We start from the raw sequence: 27166 nt of genomic DNA, 5'->3' as shown, positions 1-27166 counted from the left end.
ATCATGCTTGGGAGGGTTGAGGGACAACGCAGGAGGGGAAGACCCTCTATGAGATGGATTGATTCGGTGACTGCGGTAATCGGGATGGGTGTGTCAGAGGCAGTACGGTTGGCGCAGGATAGAGCAGGGTTTAGGGCTGTTGTGCATAGGGTTGCTATGAGTCGGAAACAACTCGAAAGCACATAACAACAACAACAATAACCAAATGATATGATTTTTCTTTCATAAGCTCTCATGAAAACTAATAAAAGACAAGTTGATATGTTTTTACAAATTTCTTCAATTGTCTATTAAAAAGTTTCTCTGAGTTCAATTCTGGACACTGAACACTGAACACTGAACTTACTGATTGCCAAACAAAACAGTTTAATAACACTCAAGCAAAATAAGGTTTACTCTCCTGGAATAAAAGAGAATGTAAAATCACCTACTGAGTAACTTATAATTCCTTATGCTCTTAAATATTTATTTTTGTTGTTATGTACTGTCAAGTTGGGAAAGAGCCATAACTGAACCCCCAAGTGGGTGTTTAAAGGCTATCAATAAATCACAAGACAGATGACAGCCATCTTTCTCTCACAGAGAAGCTGGTGGATTCAAACAGACTTCTTTTGGGTTGGCAGCCCAACTCCTTATCACTAAGCTACCAGGGCTCCACTATCTAGTGGTTCTCAACCCTGATTATGCTATGGGATCACATGAGCGTCTTTTTAAACTTTCAAAGCCAAAACTACATCCCAAATCACATTAATCAGAATCTTTTGGTAGGTAGGTATGAGAAGCAATAAACATTTCCCTAGGTGATTTCAGGATAACAAACCAAACTAGAGGATGATTGCTTTAATTGCACAATTCAATTTACAAAATATTTTCTTTTTGAATTTTTTGTTTTTATCATTTTATAATTTAATAAGACAAAGAAGGCAAATTATTTGCGCATGGCCACTCTTATCATTATCACCACCACCATCATCATCATCTCATTGCCAATGAGTCAGAACAGATTCATAGTTGACCCTCTGGTGGGTTTTCCAAGGCTGTAAATACCTGTAAACTACATGGTTCAAAACCCAGAAAGGAGTTATAGCCTTTCCACATACCTTTTCAATCTATATGCAGAACAGATTATTCAAGAGACTGGACTTTATAAAGAAGAATGTGGTATCAGCACTGGAGGCAAGAATTTTAAAGCTCCATCTCTTACTTTGGGCATGTTGCCAGGAGAGACCAGCCCTTAGAGAAGGAAAGCATGCTTGGAAGAGTACAGGGCCACCACAGGAGAGAAGGACCATGAATGAGAAGGATTAACACAGTGACTGAGGTAACAGGTCATGTGTGTCAGAGATGGTGAGAATGACTCAGGATAGGGGTCACTATGAGTTGTAGTTGACCTGATGGCACATAACAACAACAAAAACAAGTAAGAGATCAAGAAGTAGATGAATGTCATTTTAGTAGTAAAAAGTTACAACTAATATGAGAAATATTATATCATATTTGTCATAAGTTTCTGGAATATAGTCCACAAAAATTTATTCTAAATCATATCCATCATTCATTCTCAAATAAAGCCCAAAGAGTGACTTTTCTATTCACACTACCATCACTGACAACTTGGATTATGGAGAAAAGACCTAAACTGTCAACTTCTTAAACTTGGATCATTTCTGGAAGCAGTAGTCAAGAAATCAAAGATGTTATGCACTGGGAAAATCTGCTACCAAGGATCTCTCTAAAGTGCTCAAGAGCAAGAATGTCAATTTAAAGTCTAAGGTGATACAGGTCACATTATTTTCATTTGTGTTATAACTATGCATCTAAAAGCTGGACAATAAATAAGGATGACAGAAGAGTTGATGACTTTGAATTATGGTGTTGGGGAAGAGTACTGAGACTACCAAAAGAAAAGGGAAAAAAAAAGTGTCTTGGAGGAAGTCCAACCAAGGTGCTCCCCAGAGGCTAGGATGGTGAAATTTCACCTTACAGACTTTGGGCATGTTATCCAGAGGGGCCTGATGAAAAAAGACATTATGCTGAGAAAGGTGGAGGATCAGAGCATTTTTAGGAACAAAGACAACAAACACTGATTATAAGAATATGTTTTGGTATACACCAAGCATTTACTTTGGAGACATGTAAAGCAAACTTCATTTCTTAGTATTTTAGAATGTGGCGTTAGAATTCAAAGAAAACCTTGAAAATCTGCTTATACCTAAATTGTGAGTATTTTTTCCAACATCTTACTCTCAATATTTTCTACTGTGCAGCCAAGACCTTAATATAGGTCAAATAAACAGGGAGTAAAATTAGATACCATCAATCTTTGTGAAAAGGCACATGGTTTTCTTCATTGGAAAACTCTTTCAATGAGTCATTATACACATTAATTGTATAACATTTAAGTTGACATATTAGTCTACCATGTGATTTCCTAATCTGTTACAAATGCATCTACATTAACAATCTCGAAGATGTGCAGTTCAAATCTACCAGATGCTCCACTGGAGACGGAGGGGCAATCTCCTCCTGTGCCAGTTAGATCTGATTCGACAGCATACAACAAATTATAAACCAAAACAACAACAACAAAAAAAACCCCACAAAAACCAAATGCATTTACATTAAGACTGAAGAGAGACACATAAAAGTCTCAATAACTGAGTGAGCAGGTGACAGAGAGGAATGTCTCAATAAGTTCAGTAGAATAGGTCAATCCTGCATGCCTACACATTTGCATATTACTTGCAGGCATCATTTATTACAGCATATTAGTCATCTGAGAAAGAAACATACGTAGCTTCAAAGGAATATACTTCTACAACTACACACTCTCCCCTTGTCTACACCTTTTCCCCTGCTTTCAGTAGCTAGTCAAATCTTGACTCTTTCTTGAGTCACCACATAAAAAGCTAATTCTAGTTGGCTTTATTCTCTTCCCTGCCTAATTTTACCATTCCAGTCACCTGACTCAACTTCAGAAAGCTCTTACTTTTCATACTGACAGTGACTAATGAATGAATCAAGGGTAGAGAATCACAATACGGCATAAAACTGAACCAATGTATGTCCATCTCAACAGACAGCAGGGAAGGAAGGGTACTGAAGAAAAATGAGAGTAAGAAGAGGCACATGAGATCCAGCTTACCAATATTTATAATCTATTTAAGTAAAACTATGTATTATTCCTCTTAGTTTCTTTATTGAAGACATTTTAGGTATATTACACCCTATTACTATTCTGCTTTCTCTCTCGGATCAGTAGGGGAAACAGAAGTGTTTCCCTAGCATCTAGCTGGTTTTATCAAATCTAACAATAAGAAATTTTCTAAGAAAATGTGGTATTTAAGTTTGTAATTTTCATTTTTAGTTGTAAAAAAGAAGAATTAAAATCACTACTTACTGTCCTCACTATTTAAAAAAATATAACTTATCCTCACTCTATTTAAGTAAATAAATGTTAATAGTGTGACACACATTTTTTACAAATGTCTCATATATTTGTTAAGGTCTAGCTATAAATAAGTATCAGTAACTTTTTAAAATTAAAAAATATAGCTTGCTTTTCTCACTTTAAAATACTGTGGAGAGTATACCCAAATCTATTTCATTCATTTCCATAACTAAAAACGGTGTCTATATTTACTTAAACTCAAGACTATTCAGAAGGTTTTAAGTATTTTGCTATTACAAGAAACAGAACACCCTTGTTATAACAAATCAGAATCTATGAACATGTGGAAGTGCATGCACAGTCATCATGACTTTCATAGTTTGGGTTAATCTAACACCCAATATTGTCATTCACTGCTGTATAACATTTTAAATGGTACAGCTGAGATTGGAGGCAACTTTACAAAATCAGAGCAGCATGTGCTTTTTCTATTAACTGATAGGTTTTATTGTTTTATCCTTTCTGTTTGGTTTTAGTACTGATTTCTAGATATCTTTCGAGACAGTACTGGTTTGGTTTCTCCACCCACTAGAACTCCCACTCCTTTTCTCACCTTGGTTTACAATGTCTGCTATAGTACACTCACTCAAAGCAACTCACAGTCATTGAGGTGATTCCAACATATAATGAACTTCTACTGGGTCTCCGAGATTGCAAATCTTAACAGGAGGAGACTGCCCATCCTTCCTCCTTCAGAGAAACTGGATTCAAACTGCTAGATATTCACGTCCCTTTGGTGAGCAGCACAACAAGTATGGACTCCATCTTCAGAACTCTTTGCCGAAAAGTGTAGCACATCCTTTCAAATCCTTGGAAAAGGACATCACTGAAATATGGAGGGTCATTATGAGAGAAGACCATCAACAAGACAGATTGAAATAGTGACTATAACAATGGACTCAAGAATATGGTAAGAATGGTAAAGGACAGGGCAAGGTTCAGATTCATTGTTCACAGAGTTGCTGTGACTCATTGTCAACTAGATGACACCTATCACCACTACTACAAAGTTAGTTAATTCTCTAGGAGGATGTACTGTACTTAATTTTATTATTTCCTATTTAATTAGAATCCAGATGCTATTAAAGCGCATGTAACTTAATTGCTTCAGTCCTAGAGAAACATATTCAAAAGTTTTTATTTTATAACTCTGCAGTAAACTAGTTTTAGATTTAATTAACATTATTCTTACATATTAAAAAATACTTTAAATAGATCAATTTAAAAATGAAATTACTTTCTTAAACATACTCATTCTATATTTACATGATCATGTACTAACATACTTGAAGATATATTTTAGCAGAAGGAATAATTTATAATTCTATCTATTCCTTCTCCTCCCTCTCATTTCTCTACTTTAAAGGTTTCTGGGCTTTATCTTTAAGGAATGCCTCATCTTGTTATGAATCATGAAAAGAAACGACAACGTCTTTTGGTTCTTGTGGACTTGTTTTCGGTTTCTTCAACTTAAATTATAACTTGCTTGCCATGCAACAGAAATATGAACAATAACAAGGGATGATAGAAGGAGAATTGATGCCTTTGAGCTGAGGTGCTAGAGAAGAGAACTGAATATACCATGGACCAATAAGAGAACAAACAAGTTCATCCCGGAGAGTGTAAAACCAGGCTACTCCTTGAAGGCAAGGAGTCTAAGGCTCCATCTACATACTTGGCATGCTGAAAGGAGAAACCAGTCCTTGGAGAGGGACATCATGCTTGGGAGGGTGGAGGGACAGCACAGAAAGAGAAGACCCTCAATAAGATGGATTGACTCAGTGACTGGGGAAATGGAGGTAGCGTCAGAGAAAGTAAGATTGGCTCAGAATAGAGCAGGGTTCAGAGCTTTTGTACACAGGGTTGCTATGAGTCCCTTGGACTTGACAGCATATAACAACAACATCTGAGTAAGTGATGATCTGTTCCACAGTCTGTTCCAAGTCCAGTGATCTTGTTTTGACTTCAGATAATGAACTTCTCCATTGACTCTTTCCATATATGTAGTTAATCTAATTCCTATCTAGTACATCAAGTGAGGTCCATGTGTGGAGGTACCTCACTATACGATTTTTTTAAAAAAACAAATGCTGATGATTTTTAGCCATACGATTTTTTTAATTGGTAATGAATAGGTCGATTGTACAAAATTCAATCATTTTGCCTCCAGCCTAATTTCGGTCACTAAATCTGTATTTTCTGACTACCAGTCCTTCGTTTCCAACTTCTGCAATCTAATTACCAACCATGCTTAATGCATCTTGATTGCATGTTCCATCAATCTGAGACTGCAAAAATTAGTGGAAATCCTCAATTTCTTAATCTTTGCCTTTAGTGATTGTTGCAGATATTTAAGTAGAGTGGCATGAACAGGTCCTTCTTGTGTGTGATAGATCTTTAAATGTTCTTTTTAAAATCTAAATATAAAACCATTCTTCCTCAATTTGTCATTCTCAGTGTAATAGATCATATGATTGTCTAATTCAAAGAGGCCAGTATGAGTTCATCTCAGCTCACTAATGCCTAAGAGGTTGATCTTTATGCACGCCATTAAATTTCTGAAAACGTTCAATATTTCCAGATTCCTATTTCATATATTCCACATTCTAATTATCAATGGAAATTTGCAGCTATTCCTTTTCATTTTTAAATGTCTTCCAATCTGAGAAGCTCTACTTCCTTTACCATATCTAACAATGTTCTTCTGTTTTTCACAGGATTTTCAAAGATCTGTTATTTCAGAAGTGGACAGCCAATTCTGTTTCTTAGTCTGCCTCAATCTGGAAGTTCCACTGAAACCTATCCATCATGGGTGACAGTGCTGTTCTTAGAAATACCACCAGAAAACAACTATGAGATATCGTCTCACCACAGTAAGAATAGCAAAATTTAACAAAACAGCAAGCAACAAATGCTGGTGAGGTTCTGAAACACTTATTCACTGTTGGTGGAAATGTAAAATGATGCAACCACTGTGGAAAGTGGTGTGGGGCTTTCTCAAAAAGTTGCAAATAGAGATACTACTAGAGGCAGCAATTCTACTACTGGGAATATACCCTAAAGAGACCGTAACATCCAAGCAGATATATGCACACCCATGTTTATCGTGGCTTTGTTCACAATACCAAGGAGTTGGAAACAACCCAAGTGCACATCAACAAACGAATGGATAGAGAAGTTGTGGTATATTCACACAACGGACTACTACACTGCACTGAAAAACAAGGAACTCATGCAATATTATTCGAAATGGGTGACCCTGGAGGATTACACTGAGTGAAATATCTCAGTCACAAAAGGACAAACACTGCATGGTGCCACTGCTGTAGAATGAGACTGATGTCAGGGCTGGGGTAAGACTGAGAAAAACTGAATAAATTATGTAAAATTATGAAAGAGATGATGGAGAGAACAGTTTAAAAGCATTATATGATAGGGTATTATGGTTATCACAAGAGTCCGGAATGAAGGTTGCATAGTGGAGTGTACTCGGGGCAGTGGGGGTTGGCGGGGATTGTATACCAATGAAAAATTTTCCTTTTACTTTTCAAAGAGAGGAGCAAACTTGGGGGGGAGAGGTAGGCAGAGGGAAAAGTGCAACAATGAATGAATGGAAATCCAAAATCTCTGTAAATGTTCATTAAAATTAATAAAATAGGGAAGGGAAAAAAAAAAAGAAATACCACCGGAATACCTTCCAGCAACACAATAACTGCAAATCATTCCAGTACAGCAACCTAATAGACATGTGCTGTACTCATAAAAGCAAACTATAAACAAGAAAATATATACATACACAAATTCTAAAATAAGCTGCAATATGCAAATCATTTTTCCAATACAGTAAACTGATATATAAGAGCAAGCCAAAAAACAAATAAACATAAAAATAAAACATATAAATGTTTATATACATATAAAACAAATATGCATGCTATAGAAAATGTGTTTTGAGATTATGTCAGTAAGTGAGGCACCTAGCCTAGGGCAGAGTTTCTGCTGGCCTCAGAGCAGCCTAAGCTAGCCTGCCTGCCTACCTAAAAATGGTGGTTTTGTCAGTCCAAGGAATGGGTGTCTCACAGTCAGTGGAGATGCTCCCTCTACAATTAGCAATAATAAAGGTTGACTTTTAGTATTACTGGAAAGCTCTGGTGGCATAGTCCATACGAAGCTGTGCTGCTAACCCAAAGGTCATACTTTTCTAGTTGTTTGAATTCACCAGCAGCTCGGAAGGAGAAAGCTAAACAATATCTTCCCATGTGATTTAGAAACTCAGAAACAACTGGAGGATCAACTATTAATTGGTTCTGCTTAACAGTAATGAGAGAGTTGTTGTTAATGTGCTGTTGAGTTGCCTGCGACTCATAGAGACCCTATGCACAGCAGCCCTAAAACCTGTTCTATCCTATGCCAATCTTAATGTCTCTGATACCCTTAACCCACTACCCCAGTCACTAAATCAATCCTTCTCATCGAGGGTCTTCCTCTCTTATGCTGTCCTTCCACCTTCCCAAGCATAAAGTCCCTCTCCAAGGACTGATCTTGCCTTGCAACATGTCCAAAGTAGGTTATACAATGCTTCAGAATCCTTGCCTCCAAGGAGCAGCCTGGCTTTACCCTCTCCAGGACAAACTTGTTTGTTCTTTTCACAGTTCACGGTATATTCAATACTCTTTCCAGCACTACAGCTCAAAGGCATCAATTCTCCTTCTATCATTGCTACTCATTGTGCAGCTTTCCAAAGCACAGCAAGTAATTGCAAAGACCATGGCCTATATCAGGGGCATTTTTGTCTCCAGGCTGACATCATTGCTCTTCAGTACTTTGGAGAGGTCTCTGATAGCAGATGTTTCAATGCAATTTGTCTTTTAATTTCCTGGCTGCTGGAACCAAGAGTACTGATTGTAGAACCAAGCAAACTGAAGCTATCAACAATCTCAATCTCCTCATCATCTATCATGATGCTGCCAATCGGTCCAGTGATGAGAATCTTTGGTTTTTGGTTGTTGTTTTTTTTTAATTCATTTATTAATTTTCATGAAAGTTTACAGAGACTTTGGATTTCCCATCATCCATTGTTGCACTTTTCTCCCTGCCCACTCCCTCCACCCCCAAATCATTCTTCTCCTTGAAAAGAAAAACTCTTTCATCATTAAGCAATCCCTCCACCCAAGTTCACTCCACTATGCAGCCTTTACTCTGGACTTCTGTAAGGACAAGAATACCCATTCATATGTCCCTTTTAAATAGATCTTTCCCTCATCTGTTTTCAATGCAATATACATCATTCCTCCCCTCCTTTTCTATCTTCCATCAACCATGATGTCAATCCCATTTTACAACCGTGGCCCTATGTAGTATTTGTCCGTTTGCGACTGAGATATTTCACTCTGCATAATGTGAAATCTTTGTTTTCATGATGTTTAGCTTCAATCTATAGTGAAAGCTGCAGTCCTTGACCTTCTGCAGCAAGTGCTTCAGGTGTTCCTCAGTTTCAGCAAGCAGACTGTGTCATGTGCATAATGCAGACTGTTAATGAGTCTACCTCCAATCCTGATGCCACATTTCTCCTCACAGAGGTCAGCCTCCCAAATGATTTGTTCCGCATACTGATTGAAAAAGATATGGAGATAGGACACATCCTCGACACACATCCTTCCCAATTTTGAACCATGCTGGTTTTCCTTGCTCTGCTCTGACAATTGCCTCCTGGTCCAAGTATAGGTTTCACATAAGCACAATCAAATGTTCTGGGATTCCCATTCTTCTCAGAGTTAACTACAGTTTGTTATAATCCACACAGTCAAATGCCTTTGCATAGTCAATAAACACAGATAGATACTCCTCTGGTACTCTCTGCTTTCAGCCAAGATCCATCTAACATTAGCTACAATACCCTAGTACCATGGCCTCTTATAAACCCAGCCTGCACTTCAGGCAGTTCTCTGCTGATGTGTTGTTCCAGTTGTTTTTGGATAATCTTCAGCAGAATCTTGCTTGCATGTGGTATCAATGATATTGTTCAAGAATTTCTGCACTCTGCCATGCCACCTTTCTTTGGAATAGGAACAAATATAGACATCTTCCAGATTTGACCAGATGGCTGTCCTTCAGATTTCTTGGTACAACTGGGTAAGCACATCCACAGCAGCTTCTCAACTGGTATGCCATCAATTCCTGGAGCCTTGTTTTTGAGATAGATTGCATTACTATTACAAGGCACGGGATGGTATTATTAGTACAACTAGTGGTCACCAAGTTTTTAATAATCTGAATTATAAATGAGACTTTTAAGCCAGGTTAATTCTACATCATATTGATTCCAAACATCAGGAAATAGCATGCGAAATATGCATTTATTTGTTAGTTAATTCTCCTGTCCTAACTAAAGTAGGTCCACATAGTCAGGAATTAAGTCTATTTCAACTACTACCCCATGATAGTACAGAGAGCAGATGATGGGAGAAACAAACTATGCTGCACAAACTAGATATCCAAAGAACTGCTAAATAAATTAATAAAATAGCTAATATTTTCTAAATCCCAACAAGTTCACACATAGTTGCAATCACAATACCATGGCTCTTAAACATCCTTCAAACTGAAATTGAACCTGCTCATCCTCCAGCCAAACAGTAGACACATCTATAAAGTTAACAAAATAAAAGAGGAAAATATTTCTTAGAACAATCAACCACAGAAGACCAAAAGGGCAAAACAGGCACAAAAACAAAGTACAAAGGGTAGTTAAGGGCAGAAAAGGTAACTAAAAAGATAAAGAAGAACCCAGGGATAAAATTGAAAAAGTATTGTTACAGAGAAAGGATTGCAACTATTGTCATTAAGAATCAATGGATTTGATTCATGGTGCTAGAGAAGAGTACTGAACATACCTTGGACTACCAACAGAGCAGGCAGACAGATGTTGAGATGAACTGACGCAGTGACTGTGGTAATGGGACAGGTGTATCGGAGACAGTGAGACTGGCTCAGGATAGGGTATTGTTCATAGGGTCACTATGAGTAATAGTCAATTCTACAGCACATTACAACTAATAGTCAATTCTACAGCACATTACAACAACAATGTAACTAGCAGATGCAAAATGACTGAGGATGACAGAAGAACATATGCCTTTGAACTGAGGTGCTAAAAAAAAGTATTGAACATATGATGGATTGTCAAAAGGACAAGTGCAACGAGGGTGCTCCTTAAAGACAAGGATGATGAAACTCTACCTTAAATACTTTGGGCATGTTGTCCTGAGGGGCCTAAGATAAAGACGCCATGCTGGCGAAGGTGGTGAATCAGAGAAAGAGGAAGACCCTCACCAACATGGAAGGGAAATAGAGGACTTCATATTTTTTGTTTCTCAAGTGATTTTCCAATTTAGAATTAATTAGGCCAAAAGAATTTCAGAACCATATAAACCCCAGTGTCATATGGCATCCTCATCAAACCATATAAATATAAAATAATATAAATATACTAATTCATTATGAAGTACCACATAAAAACAAATAAACATCAGAACTGAGAATTCAGTAATGTTGTACTTGATGATGACATCTGAATCAAACTAATGAGGAGTTTAAATATGTGGACTTACCACTGATATTGAAACCTGTTGGTTTTAGATGTACTGACAATTCCTTTGCACTAGTTCATTCTAAATTGAAAACCATTTGAAAAAACCAAAAAAAGGGAAAGAGGAAATCTTGCCTTTCACTTCCATATTATATAAACAGAAGAAGAGGCAGTATACCAAAAGGGAAATTTAATAATTTATCATTTATATAAGTTGGCTAATATGGTTTAAAATGTTTCAAAACAGAATATGCTTTAACTACATATATCTGTTTAAATAATTAAACCTGTTTCACATTAAAAAAAATCCATGTAAGTTACAAAAGCTAATGTTTTAATTGTTCAGCTGGAAATAATTTACTTTTAAATAATGTTCCTTTTAATTCTTCCTTAAAACAAATATCTTGTTTTCCCACCTAGATAAAACCGTTTAAACTTCAGAAACACTTCAAAGAAAAACATTTTCTAAAAATATGACAGGTATGCAATTGAGGCATTTCTTTTTCCCCTAATTCTGTATGAAAAATAAAATGAAGAACAGGCATGAAATGGGAGGGTGAATGTCCAAATATGGATAAAGGTAGAACTGGAAGAATTACCTAATATATTATTAAATCCACAATCAAACATGACTTAAACTTTCTGGAATTGGGGTGAAATCATTATAGAAACATTAGTTAGCATTTCTTGGAAGACAAATAGGATAACAAAAGGGCTCCTCCCAACGTTTTATGTAAAAGGTTGAGACACATCTCCCTTGGAGGGGAATTTTTATGTTACCAACAAATCTTACAATCTAATATATACACTCCTTAAGCATCAAGAAATAGAGTTGTAAACAACTATGAGATATCACCTCACCCCAGCAAAATGGAGAAACTGGAACCTTTATTCATGGTTAGTGGGAATGTAAAATGGTGCAACTACTCTGGAAGACAATATGGCACTTTCTAAAGAAAACTGGAAATAGAAATACCATTTGACCCAGCAATTCCACTACTGGGAATATACCCTAAATAAACCAGAACTGCCACCCAAGCAGGTATATACATATCCATGTGTACTGCTGTTTTGTCCACAATAACAAAGAGATGGGGGGGGGGACAACCCCAAATGCCCAACCAGGAAATGAATAGATAGAGAAGCTGTGGTATAGTCACACAGTGGAATACTATGCAGCACTGAAAAGCAAGAAACTTCAAATATTGCACAAAATGGGTGGCTCACATTAGGGTTGGGGGAAAACCAAGAAAAGAGAGGATAAATAATGTACATTGCACTGAAACAGATGAGGGGAGAACTGCTTAAAAGGAATGTATGATTAGATATTATTTGCATGACAAAAGTCCAGAATAAGAGCTGCATAGTAAAGTGGACTGGGGGGAGAAGGGGAGCAGGGAGGAAAATGTACAACAATGAATGAATGGAAATCCAAGTTCTCTGTAAACTTTCATTAAAATCTCAATTAAAAGAAAAAAGAAATACAGTTGTAGATGAGGTTTTCTTAGAGGGATAATTTGTGGCCAAATTGTTAAAAATCTTCTCTCCCATGATAAAATGAACGAATTTCAATCTGTAGACAGTGAGAAATCAATGGATCTTTAAGACAACAGGAAAAATGGCTGAGAGGATCAGATAACCTGTGTTTAAAAGCAACAGTACTAACAGTGAAATGAAAACAGTGGTTAACTAAAAGATTACGTGGGAAATTGTTATACATTATTTAGAGCAAAAATAATAGCACCTTCAAATTGTATTAATAGTGGTCCATAGTCTGACCATGAAGAGTTCAAACTTTTTTTAAAACATCAAATCACACAAACTACTTTTTTCCTTTACAGTTGTTGTTGTTGTTGTTGTTATGTGCTGTCCAGTCGCTTGCGACTCATAGCGACCCTACATACAACAGCCCTAAATCCTGCTCTATCCTGTGCCAATAGCACTGCCTCTGACACACCCATCCCAATTACCCCAGTCACTGAATCAATCCACCTCAAAGTGGGTCTTCCCCTCTTGCGCCGTCCCTCCATCCTCCCAAGCATGATGTCCCTCTCCAAGGACCTATCCCTCCTTATAACATGTCCAAAGAATGTCAGACAAAGCTTCAGGATCCTTGCCTCCAAGGAGCAGTCTGGTTTAACCCTCTCTAGGCTGAATCTGTTTGTTTTCTTGGCAGTCCATGGTACATTCAATACTCTTCTCCAGCACCACAGCTCAAAGGCATCAATTCTCCTTCTATCCTTCCTAGTCATTGTTCAAGTCTCTGATGCATAACAAGTGATTGCAAAGACCATAACCTGTATACCTTAGTCTCCAGAGTGACATCATGGCTCTTCAGTACCCTGGAGAGGTCCCTAACAGCAGACTTTCCCATTGCAATATGTTTTCTAATTTCCTGGCTACTGGTGCCAAGAGTGTTGACTGTGGAGCCAACCAGACTAAAGTTGTTAACAATCTCAATCTCTTCACCATCCATCCTGATGCTGCCAATTGGTTCATTGGTGAGAATCTTTGTCTTCTTGATGTTGAGCTTCAATCCATACCGAAGGCTGCAGTCCTTGACCCTCTGCAGCAAGTACTTCAGGTCCTCTTCAATTTCAGCAAGTAGGGTTGTGTCATCTGCATAATGCAGATTGTTGACAGATCTTCCACCAATCCTGACACCACACTTCTCCTCATAGAGCCCAGCCTCTAGGATAATCTGTTCTGCATACAGGTGGAAAAGGTATGGAGATAGGACACATCCCTGGCATACACCTTTCCCAATTTTGAACCATGCAGTGTTTCCTTGCTCTGTTCTGATGACTGTCTCTTGGTCAAAGTATAGGTTTCACATTAGAACAATCAAATGTTCTGGGATTCACATTCTTCTCAGAGTCAGCCACAGTTTGTGATGGTCCACACAGCCAAATGCCTTCGCATAGTCAATGAAACACAGATATACATTCTTCTGGTATTCCCTGCTTTCAGCTAAGATCCATCTAACATCAGCTACAATATTCCTAGTACCACAACCCCTTCTAAAACCCAGCCTGGACTTCTGGCAGTTCTCTGCTGAGGTACTGTTCTAGTCGTTTTTTGATAATCTTCAGTAGAATCTTGCTTGCATGTGAAATCAATAATATTGTTCTATAGTTTCCCCACTATGTTGGGTCACCCTTCTTTGGGATGGGAAACAAATATAGACCTCTTCCAGTCAGTTGGCCAAGTGGTTGTTCTCCAGATTTCTTGGCACAACTTGGTGAGCACATCCAGGGCAGCATCTGTTAGCTGAAATATGTCAATTGGTATACCACCTATTCCTGGGGCCTTATTTTTTGCTATTTCCTTCAAAGGAGCTTGAACTTCCTCCTTCATCACCATAGTCTCTTGCTCATATGTGGTTTTATGAAATTCCTTTACAGTAGCATTCAACTGCACCTACAAGGTTTTCCCACAGCGTCCTCACACACAGCCCGCTCGCTAGTGATGATGGTGTTTGAACTGTAGTCCACAATAAGCACAGGTGCCAGTTTTGGTCTCTTTGTCTGAGTTCTTGTACATTCTGTGGTGGCCCAGGGCACCCCTGCCGCTGCCACTCGAGATCACATGGCTCTCCACCTCTCTCACAAGCTGTTCAGCAATCAGGTCAATGGCAAAGTTCTCATTCACCTCTTTCTGATAACTTAGAAACCAGATGTGCCTATAATCTTCAGCATCATAAACCTGGCCAGTGTGTGTTATCTGCTCCTCCATCTGACACGTCCGCACACCACAGCATCTGGCAGCTGGGGGGCCTGCACAGCATGGCCCCACCGCTCGCAGGCAGATGGCAGACAGAAGGTCACCACTGCCGCTGCCACTGCTGCCATCTTGTGTGCTCACCACAAACTACATTCTTGAACCACCAAAGAGTTAAATATCAATTTTTAAAAGTATTAACAAATTCTCAAAATACTAGAGAATTGAATAAATATTTTAAATATCGCACAAAGAATAATTCAAAGATCAATTTAAGTTTATTTTTATAGTGGACTACTATGGAAACCATTTGGCACTTCCCTTAGATAGAAAGCTGGATATATGGGAGCTCTGGTGGCCTAGTGACAAGAAGCTATGCTGCAATCTCAAAGGCATGTGGTTTGAATCCACCAGGGCAATCTCCTCCTGTGCCAATCATCAAATCAGATGGTATACAATAACAACCAAACAAACAAACAAAAACAGAAAAAAGTTGGACACAGAAATGTCATTTGATGCAGCAATCTCACTACTAAGTATATATTCCAAAGACTTAAGAGCTATAACACAACAGAGATAGATGATTGATAGACAGATATAAACACACACTATGTACACCCATATTCATTGTAGCATTGTTTACAAGTTTACAATAGCAAAGAAATGGAAGCAATTCCAATGTCTATCAACTGGCAAATGGCTGAAGATAAATAATGTGCACTGTTTAAAAGGAATAAAAGATTAGGTATAATTTGCATGACAACAGTCCAGGATAAGAGCTGTATAGTAAAGTGGACTGGGGGTGGGGGGAGTTTGTACAACAATGAAAGAATTTTTTTTTCAAAGAGAAAAGCGAACTGGGAACTGGGCGGGGACAGGGAGGAAAATGTGCAACAATGAATGAATGGAATTGGGGGGGTGGGACACGGACTATGGAACATAGTATTATGGAACACAATGTATTATGCAACTAAAAAAGAAAAAAAATGGTAAAGTGAACTTTCCAGAATGTAAGGTAAGACACCAGGGAGCTGCTGCTGCCTAAACTGCGCATGATGATGCACTCTTTCCCATTCTCCCCATCAACCATAGCCTGCTCAATGGCGGTAGAAATCGATGAAGGAAACCACTTAATATGATGTTTTGAGAGTCAAACTCAATGCCATCCAGGAAAAGGTGAAAAAAAGCTTATAGGAAACTGGGCTTGTCTACCATCCTGATAAAAACCCAAATGAACTCTAGACTTTTAAACAGATTTCCTAAGCTTATGAAGTATTTTCTGACGCAAAGAAAAGAGAATTGCACAATAAAGAAGAACAGGCCATCAAAGAGGGTGGAGCAGGTGGTTGTTCTGGCTCACCCAGGGGCAACTTTAAGGGTTTTTGGGAAGAAGAATGCAGAGAGAAAGAGAGGAAAAAACGTCTTATCAGCTCGGCTCTCAGTAACAATGGAAGATTTATATAATGATGCAACAAGAAAACTAGCTATGCAGAAGATCTGTGAAAAATGTGAAGACCGAGGAGGTGAGAAAGGTGCAGTACAATGCTGTCCTAATTTCGTAGATACCGGAATACAAACAAGAATTCATCAGATTGGACCCGGAGTGGTTCAGCAAATTCAATCTGTGTGTATGGAGCACCAGGGCCATGGAGAGAGGATCAGCCCTAAAGACAGATGTAAAAGCTGCAATGGAAGGAAGATAGTTCGAGAGAAAAAGTTTCAAGAAGCTCATACTGACAAAGGCATGAAAGATGGTCAAAAGATCACATTCTATGACGTAGGGGAACAAGAGCCAGGATTGGAGCCAGAAGATATTATCACTGTTTTAGATCAGAAGGATTACACTGTTTTTACTAGATGAGAAGACCTTTTTATGTGCATGGACATACAGCTGTCTGAAGCACTATATGGCTTCCAAAAGCTAATATTTACTCTTGACAATCAAATCACAGTCATCATCTCTCATCCACATCAGATTGTCAAGCTTGAGAATATTAAATGTGTGTTAAATTAAGGCATGCCAATTTAACACAGACCATAAAAACAAGGGTGCCTTACAAGACCGATGAAATGGATCAAGCAGAACTGGGACTTTGCTCCAAAACAGGAAAGACGATGGCATTACAATGTAGAAGCATATGAGGATGATGATCCTCACTCCAGAGGTGGGATTCAGTGTCAGATCTCTTAAGGGAGGTCACTGATAACACTGCTAGCATTTGATATGCAGTAAATGTATAACTAAAGAATTGTAATAATAATATGCTCACTATTGTACCTGAAGGAACTGGCTGACACAGAAGAATTTAATAAAACAACACATGAGCAAGAATCTGCGGTGATGAAGGAGGAAGTTCAAGCTGCTCTGAAAGAATTGGGAAAAAAACAAGGCACCAGGAGTTGACGGCATACCAATTGACATATTTCAGCAAACAGATGCTGCTCTGGATGTGCTAAGTTGTGCCAAGAAATCTCAAGGACAGCCACCTGGTCAACTGACTGGAAGAGATTGATATCTGTTCCCATTCCAAAGAAGGGTGACCCAACAGAGTTCAAAAATTATCAAACAATATCATTAATGTCACATGCAAGCAAGATTCTGCTGAAAAATTATCCAAAAACAACTAGAGCAACATGTCACCCAGAGAACTGCCAGATGTGCAGGCTGGGTTTAGAAGAGGCCATGGTACTAGGGATATCACAGCCAATGTTAGATGGATCTTGGCTGAAAGCAGAGAGTACCAGAGGAATGTCTGTGTTTCACTGACTATGCAAAGGCTTTTGACTGTGTGGATCACGAGAAACTGTGGTTGACTCTGAGAAGAATGGGAATCCCAGGACATTTGATTATGTCTATGCGAAACCTATACTTGGACCAAGAGGCAATCGTCAGAACAGAGCAAGCAGACACTGCATGGATCAAAATCGGGAAGGATGTCTGCCAGGGATGTATCTGTCTCCATACATTTTCAATTTGTATGCAGAACACATCATCTGAGGCGCTGGGCTGTACGAGGAGGAATGTGGCATCAGGATTGGAGGAAGATTCATCAACAACTTGCGTTATGCAAATGACACAACCCTGCTTGCTGAAACTGAGGAGGACCTGAAGCGCTTGCTGCAGAAGGTCAAGGACTGCAGCCTTCAATATGGATTGAAGCTCAACATCAAGAAAACAAAGACTCTCAGCACTGGGCCAAATGGCAGCATCACTGAAGATGGTGAAGAGATTGAGATTGTTAATAGTTTTAGTTTGCTTGGTTCCACAATCAACACTCTTGGTACCAGCAGCCAGGAAATCAAGAGACGAATTGCTTTGGGAAAGTCAGCTGTCAGGGACCTCTCTAAAGTAGTGAAAAGCAACAATGTCAGGCTGGGGACTAAGGTATGCCTGATCTGGAACACATTCTTCACAATTGTGTGCTATGCGTCAGAGCTAAACAATGACTAGGGATGATAAAGAATTGATGCCTTTGAGTTGTGGTGCTGGAACAGAGTGTTGAATATACCATGGACTGCTAGGAGAAACAGGTTCATCCTAGGGAGGGTGAAACTACGCTGCTCCTTGGAGGCAAGGATTTTGAAGTTTCAGCTGACAAATTTTAGGCATGTTGCAAGGAGGGACCAGTCCTTGGAGACATTCATCATGTTTAGGAGGGTGGACGGACAGCACAAGAGACGAAGACCCTCAATGAGCTGGTCGATTCAGTGATTGGAGTAATGGGAATAGGTATGTTGGAGACAGTGAGGTTGGCAAACGAAAGAGCAGGGTTTAGGGCTCTTGTACATAGGGTCACAAGCAACTCGAGGGCACATAACAGTAGTAGTGGTTTAAAGTTAAATGAATAAACTCACAAAAGCTCTAAAAAATGATAAAGAAATTGTAAAATATTGCTTGGACTCGATGGCTAAATCTAGAGGAAATTATTCTGAATGACCTAAGACAGTCATAAAAATAAAGTTGTTACAAAGCTACAATTTTAAAAAGCTAAAGAAAAGTTTATACACAGAATCATTCTTCAGTGGGTAACAGTGATGAGAAGGGACAGAGAAGGCAGTAAAAATAAGTTAGATGAAGAAAAAGTCAATATAAAATAAGAGGATGATCAGACATTGTAATTAATCAATTATAATTATTCAGGTTATAAAATATGTAAAAGTGATAGAGAGAAAATCAATATGATTTTCAAACGTTGATTCAAATAAAAATAAAAGTATTTTGAGGTAGATGAACATGAAAAAACAACTTATCAAGTTTCTGAGATACAAGTAAAGTACTATTGAAAGGTTTACATATTATATCAACTGACTTTAATAGAAAATACAAAGATCAATCCAAATTAGGAAAAAAGATAAAATGAGCATATGTGTATGTGTGTTTTGGTCTTGTTGATTTGGATTATAGAGGTTTTTTAGTCTTTTTACCTTCTATGTAAGAGCCTATGTCTGCCTTTTCTATATTATTCCAATGGAATTTTGTTCCACTGTCCAATCATTATTGTTTTATAACATGCCTTTAAGTTATCTAGTTTACATCTTCCAATTACATTCTTACTTTTCAAAGATCTTTTGCCTATTTTAAGACTTTCTTTTTCCACATAAATTTAAATGACAATTATTCACGGTTAATATACATACATTCAAATTTGACATATTAGTCATGTATCGTACCACTTCACTGAATTCATTTATTAGTTCAAGTAATTTTCCCTGTAGATGCTTAAGCATATTCAATGTACAAGTTCATGTTGTCTATATATTTTTTTTTATCCTTTATTCTTATCATGAAGTTGTTGGGATATTGCCTTCTGATTCATCACCTAGTTCACTGATTGTCTCTTCAGCAATAACAAATCTGCTGTTAATTTTCTAAGTCAATTTTGAAATTTCCTTTGGTTCATTTATTTCTTTAGTTCCTTACTAAATATTCTTTTTCCTATAAGCATATTAATCACACTTATGTCTCATAATGCCATTATCTTAATCTTTTGTGATCCTGACTTTACTGTTATTTCTCTTATATTTTGGTGTTTTGTTTGGGGTTTGGGAGGTTTTTACTGGTTATAATGCCTGGTTTTTTCAAAAGTCTTATTATTTTGGATTGGATACTGAACAGTACATTTAAAAAAAATATAAAAGTAACTTCTCAAAACTGAATGTATATTTTCTTTTAGGAGATGGTTAGCCTAACTCATATTACTTTTTGTCATCAAGATGGAACCTGAACCTCTTGAATCTCATTTTACCTTAGTCCACAATCAATACTCTTAGTACCAGCAATCAAGAGATCAGGAGACATGTATCACTGGAAAAGCCCACTGTCAGGGACCTCTCCAAAGTACAGAGGAGCAATGATGTTAGTTTGAAAACTAAGGTGTGCGTGATTCAGGCCATGGTCTTTTCAATCACTTATAGCTGGACAATAAATATTAAATAAGGATGACCAAAGAACTGATGCCTTTGAAATGTGGCAATTGAGAAGGGTACTGAATATCCCATGGACTGCCAAAAGAACAAACATATTTTTTAATTGATATTTTAATGAAAGTTTATAGAGAACTTGGATTTCCATTCATTCATTGTTGCACATTTTCCTCCATATCCCTCCTACCCGACAGTTTGCTTTTTTCTTTGGAAAAAAAAATCTTTCATTGTTATACATACACAGAGAGAGAGAGTCCACTTTACTATGCAGCTCTTATTCTGGACTGCTGTCATGTCTATAATATCTAATCATATATTCCTTTTATATAGTTCTCTCCCTCATCTGTTTCAATGCCATGTACATTGTGTATGCCTTCTTTTCTTAGTTTCCTCCCAACCCCTATCTCAGCCCTGTTATATAAAAATGGCATTATGGAATATTTGTCTTTTTGTGACTAAGATATTTCACTCAGCATAATATCCTCCCATGGTCACCCACTTTGTATAATATTTCATGAGTTCTTTGTTCTTCAGTGCTGCATAATATTCCCTTGTGTGAGTATACCAGAGCGTCTCTATCCATTCTTTGTTGATGGGCACTTTGATTGTTTCCAACTCTTTGCTACTGTGAACAAAGCAGCAAAAAACATGGGTGTGCATTAAACAAATCTTGAGGAAAATGCAGCCAGAATGCATCTTGGAAACAATGATGGTGAAGCTTCATCTCACATATATTTGGCATGCTGCTAGGAAAGACTATTCCTTGGAAAGGAATATCATGCTTGCAAAGATACAGGGTCAACAAAGAAGGGAAAGACCCTCAGTGAGATGGACTGATACAGTGACTGCAGCAATGGGCTCAAGTGTGCTTGTAATGAAAATGGCCTGGCAGAGGGCAAACTTCAGATCTGCTGTTCAAAGGATTGTTAAGAGTCACACTCTACTCAATGGCATATAGTAGTGACAACATACAAAGAGGTAGATAGAAGTATATAGCTTCGTCTGACATACTTTGGACACACTGCAAGGCGAGATCCATCCTTGGAGAGGGACATCTTGTTTGGGAAGGTGGAGGGACAGCGCAGGAGAGGAAGACCCTCGATAAGACGATTGTTTCAGTGACTGAGGTAATGGAGTAATGAGACACTAACTTTGGTACAGGATAGAGCAAGGTTTAAGGTTGTTGTACACAGCGTCACCATGAGTCACAGGCAACTCGACAGCACATAACAACAAAAATACTTAAATATAAATTTAGCAAATAATCTCTTCAGAATAAAAAGACCTCAGTTTTTCTAAGTACAGTAACATCTGGCCAAGTTACTATTCATACATTTATACAAAAGTATAATTGTCTTGCAGATAAGTGTATAAAACTAGGTAACAATTCTGTGAGACAGATTTGGTTGGGACTGCCCAGAAGGTTTCCAAGGTTGCCGATCTCCACAGAAGCAAACTGCCACAGCAATTCCTGTGAAGTAGCTAGTTCAAATAGCTAGCTCGAATTTGTAGCTGAGTGATTAAACACTACGCCATCAGAATTCCTCTTTCCCTTAGAATCCACAAATTGAAAAATACAGTGTCAGTTGAGAAATTTCTCCGTTACAGATTAGTTTAGAAATTCATACGTATTCTTTTTTTCTTCTGCCTTATTTGTATGTGTGTGTGTGTGTACCGTCACACCAGATCTGACTGGTACAGGAGATTGTCCCTCCTTCTCCAGCAGAGCATCTGGTAGACTCAAAAAATTCATAGGTATTCTTATGCTTAGTAAAACACTGCATATGTGGATTCCACAACTCTTTACTCTTTTTGTCCTTACATAAAAGTTTTTTTTAATTGTATTATATTTTAAAAAATTGCATTATCTAAAAACAAGTTGCATATCAAATATGTGACCTATTTTATTATAGAAAATTATAACCATGTTGCTGTTATCTGTTGTCAAGCTGAATACAACTCATAGCAACCCTGTGAACAACATATCTGAAACTTGTCCTAGCCTGTGCCATCAGCACACTCTCTGACCTGCTCAACTCCACTGTTACAGTGACTTTTCAAGACATTTCATTAACAATCTTCCTCTCTTCCAGTACAATGTCTTTTTCCAAGGACTGGTCTGACAACATACCCAAAAGATGTAAAACAAAGTTTCACTATGTTCACCCCAGCCCCAATGGTACACCCTGGTTAACTCCCTCCAAGACAAACTTGTTTGCTCTTCTGGTAGTCAAGGGATATTTCACACTTTTGCCAGCAGCACAATTCAAAGGCACCAATATTTCTTCAAAAATGTTATTGTTGTTGTTGTTATGTATCACTGAGTCAACAATGACTCATAGCAACCCTATGAACAACAGATCTACATCTGAACCTACCCTGTGCCATCATCATCAACTCTGATACACGTGAGACCACTGTTGCAGGCACTGTGTCAATATATCTTGTTGAGGATCTTTCTCTCCTACTCTGACCTTTCCACGCAGGATGTCCTCCTCCATGGATTAGCCCTTCCTAACAACATGCTCAAAGTATGTGAGATGAAGTTTCACCATCCTTGATTCCAAGTAGCACCTTGATCTCACTTTCTCTAAGCCATACGTGTTTATTCTTTTGGTAATCCATGGGGCTATTCAATCTTCTTCTCTGGCATCAAAACTTGAAGGCAATTTTTTCTGTCATCCTTAGTTCTTGTCCAACTTTTAAAGGCATATTAAGTAATTGTAAGATTATGGCATGCATCAGGTATGCCTCAGTCTTTAAACTAATGTACTTACTCTTCAGCACTTTAGAGAGGTCCCTGACAGCAGATTTTCCCAATGTGATAAATCTTTTGATTTCTTGACAGCTAGTACTAAGGGTGTTGTCTGTGGTACCAAATAAGACTAAATTGTTGGCAATTTCAATCTTTTTTCTATGTATCGTGATGCTGCCTATCAGCCCAGTGGTGAAGAATTTTATTTTCGTGATGCTGAGATAATTCATAGTGATGACTGCAGTCTTTCATCTTCAAAATCAACTGTTTCAAGTCTCACTCTCTTTCAGCAAGCAAGTTTATGTTATCTGCATAACATAGGTAGTTGGTGAGTTTTCCTCCAATCTTGATGCCACAGTCTTCATAAAGTCTGGTTTCTTTTATTATTTATTCAGCCTACGGATTAAATAGGTATAGAGAAAGGTTATTGTACTGATGTACATCTTTCTTGATTTTAAACAATGTAATATTCTCTTGCTCAAGTTGGACAACAAACAGCCTCTTGGTCTAGTTAGTTACCATATGAGTACAAGTAAGTGTTCTGGAATTTCCGTTCTTCTCAATGTTAACCATATTATATTGTAGAATTCACTCATCAATACTATTTCTTGGCTAATAAAAAAACAACAACAAAAAGAAATTAATGTCCATCACTTTATACTAAATACATTGTAACAATCTGGGAAGGTTAAAGTATATCATTTGCTTGATAATATTAAAAATAAGCAAAATTGCTGAAAGCTAACTTCACTAATTGGGGTTTTTTTCCTTAGATATGAGTTTTCCTTATGAGTTTTATCATTACCAAAAATTTTTCCCACATCTGTGGCTTTCTTTGGTTAGTTAGTTTAGTTATTTTTAGTTTAGTTAGTTTCTTTCTGTTAGTTTCTTGATGTGCATAGGGTCTAATTCATTTATTTTCTCCTGGTTGTAGGTTTTTTAAAATGCTTGGAAGACTATTCATATTGTGGATTACAGCTTCTAGAGTTCTTCCAAAATTTTCTCTGAAGAAGGTTATAGTCTTTGGTTTTACCCCTAGGTTCTTGATCCACTTTGGGTTGGGTTTTGTGTTTGGTGTGAGGTGTAGGTCTTGCCTGAGCTTTCTAAAGATAGTTTTCCAAATTTTTGCCATCACCATGTGTTAAAGAGGCTTTCATTTCTCCAGTTAACGGATTTTGTCTCTTTGTCAAAAATCAGTTAACCATAGGTAGATAAGCTGATTTCTGGGTCCTCAATTCTATTCAGTTCATCTATGTGTCTGTAACTATACCAGTATCATGCTGTCTTGACCACCACGGCTGTATAGTAGGATTTGAGATCAGGGAGTGAGATACCTCCTACCTTGTTTGTCTTTTTCAGGACTGCTTTACATTCCAGATGAACTGGAAATTGCCTCAGTATCTGTTTGGTTTTGGTGTGGTTTTTTTTAATGTTTAAAACTCAACATATTTTTTAATTAATTTTAATGAACATTTACAGAGATTTTGGATTTCCATTCATTCGTTGTTGCACTTTTCTCCCTGCCCACCCCTTAACCCCAGTTTGCTCCTCTCTTTGAAAAGTAAAAGAAAATTTCTTTCATTGGTATACAATTCCCCCACCCCCACCCCAAGTACACTCCACTATGCAACTTTCATTCTGGACTCTTGTCCATAATACCCAATCATATATCGCTTTTAAACTGTTCTCTCCCTCATCTGTTTCAATGCACTATACATAATTTATCCAATTTTTCTGTCTTACCCCAACCCTAATGTCAGTCCTGTTTTACAACAGTGGCACAATGCAGTATTTGTCTTTTTTATGACAGAGATATTTCACTCAGCATAATGTCCTCCAGGGTCACCCATTTTGAATAACATTGCATAAATTCCTTGTTTTTCAATGCAGCGTAGTATTCCATTGTGTGAATATACCGCGGCTTCTTTATTTATTCGTTTGTTGACAGGCACTTGGGTTGTTTTCAACTCTTTTGCTATTGTGAACAAAGCTGCAGTAAACATGGGTGTGCATAGATCTGCCTGGGTGACAGTTATGGTTTCTTTAGGGTAAATTCCCAGTAGAGGAATTGCCTTGGTATTTGTATCAGGATTGCACTGAACTTGCAGATTGCCTCTGGTAGAACTGTCATTTTCACAATATTGAATCTTCCTATCCATGAGCATGATATATGCTTTCATTTCTCCAGTTCTCTTTTTGTTTCTTGTAGTAATGTTTTATAATTTTCTTTGAATAGGTCTTTTGTGTTTCTAGATAGATTTACTCCCAAGTATTGAATCTTGTGGTTGGCTATTGTGATGGGTATTATTTTTCTTAGCTCCATTTCTGTATTCTCTTTGTCACTGTGGAGAAATCCAGCTGATTTGTGTATGCTGATCTTGTATCCTGCCACTTAGCTAAATTGGTCAACTATGTCCAGTAGTTTTCTTGTGGAGTCTCTACATTTTTTTTTATGTACACTCTCATTTCATCTGCATTTACAGATAATTTTAGCTCCTCTTTGCCAACTTGGATACCTCTTATTTCTTTCTTGGCTTATTGCTATCACTAAGACTTCCAATAAATGCTAATTTGTTTCTTTAGACAATGTTTGGCAAGACAAAACTGGTATCTGATTATTTACAAACTAAAATGGATCACCATTACTCCTGAAACTGCTTTTCTCATTTTTTCATATATATTATGTTCACATATTATATACCTTTCTTATGATGGTTAATGCCATTCTCTCCCCAGTAGAAATTTAGGCTGTAAGAAGACAGGAATGTTACATATTTCACCGCTATATCTTTATCACCTATCGCAGAGCTTGATGTCATAGTAAACATTCAACAATTATTTTTAAATGAATGAACTGGCATTAAATCGTAGCTACACTTTTAAAGTAGCTATGGATATTAAAGGAAGTTCTGGACAAACATCCAAATAACAACAAAAATTCCTGGTCTCAATGTACTCATAAATCAATAATTTAATGGTTCCTTCCAAAAACAGTTATTAGTGTTCTCTATATAAAATTTTTGTCTCTGAATACTACTTTCCTTGTTTTCATACTCAGGAAACATTTCTTTTAGTCTTTATAATATCAGTATTACAAGGTCATTCTACTCAGAACTATCACCGTCACCTTGGTTTTTCTGTGAGATGAAAATATAGACATATCCCAGGTAAAACAATAGAATTTAGTGGAAAATTCATGAAGAGCACTGGTTATGTAGTGTACAATGTATCAAGCTGCTAACTAAAAGGTTGACAGACTGAATCTACTAGTTGCTCTAAGGAAGAAAGACTGATAGTCCTCTCCCATAAAGAGTTACAACTTCAAAAACCTTAGGGAAGGCTTGATGTGACTCAACAGCAATAGATTAAGTAAGTATTCTAGCTAGTGGATTGTTATTGTTGACTGTCATTGAGTCAATTGCGACCATAGCAACTCTGTGAACAAAAGACCTAATGCCTTTCCATAACTATCATCATCTCTCCAAGTTCATAGAGTATTCAGAGGCATGTGGTTTTAGAAGTGGATGTCACTCCTGCTTCCAAACCTGTTTTACAACTGCGAGCTCCACCAAACACTGTTCTCATTGGGAAACCATTCTGGTATTCAATACCCCAATGGTACAAGATTCAACATAACAGCAAACCCAGGTTACTTCATACTGCACATTGACAAAGAGTGATGTACAAAGTGGAAGAATGTTCCTCCAGATATAACAGCACTAGTTTCACTTAGCAATGGTTAAGTGTCATCAAGTCGAATATAACTGAGATTAAGTTGTGCACAAAAGACCTGAACACTGTTCTATAACTAACATCATTTCTATATAGAACTCTGCTCTGTAACTACAAACATTTCTGTACATTGATAGAATTTAGAGAGTCTGTGAGTTTAGAAGGTTTGTAGAGTTTCCAGAGGCATCTAGTTTAGGAAGAGGATGCCACTCCTGCTTCCCAGTATAAATCAATCTGGAAGCTCATCCAAACACTGTACGTAATGGGTAACCATTATGTATTTGACAAGACTATGGAACAGTGTGCAGCATCACAGCAACACCAAGTTGTTCAGTTCAGCAAACAGACAAAAGATTGCTGTGTCATTCGAAGAATACTCATTCAAAAATTAATAAATCTGGCCACGCTAAAGGTAAGGGGACCACTGGCTGAAACCCGGAGACTCCACTCTGGGAGTTGTGGCTTTTTTGCTAGTTTTGGATAGTGGTCTTGATGG

General features: G+C 37.6%; 1 protein-coding gene and 1 pseudogene across 1 annotated transcript in view; one reads left to right on the top strand and one right to left on the bottom strand.

Moving 5' to 3' along the window:
* Positions 1-27166, bottom strand: part of SBF2 (SET binding factor 2) — a 510367-nt gene that overhangs the window by 373496 nt on the left and 109705 nt on the right. The window lies entirely within an intron of this gene.
* On the top strand, positions 15876-16950 carry LOC102860880 (annotated as a pseudogene).

The sequence above is a fragment of the Elephantulus edwardii genome, unplaced genomic scaffold (genome assembly GCF_000299155.1).
Source record: "Elephantulus edwardii isolate Elephantulus edwardi_28Jun2011 unplaced genomic scaffold, EleEdw1.0 scaffold00044, whole genome shotgun sequence".
Classification (NCBI taxonomy): domain Eukaryota; kingdom Metazoa; phylum Chordata; class Mammalia; order Macroscelidea; family Macroscelididae; genus Elephantulus; species Elephantulus edwardii.
This window is presented reverse-complemented; position numbering and strand designations above follow the sequence as displayed.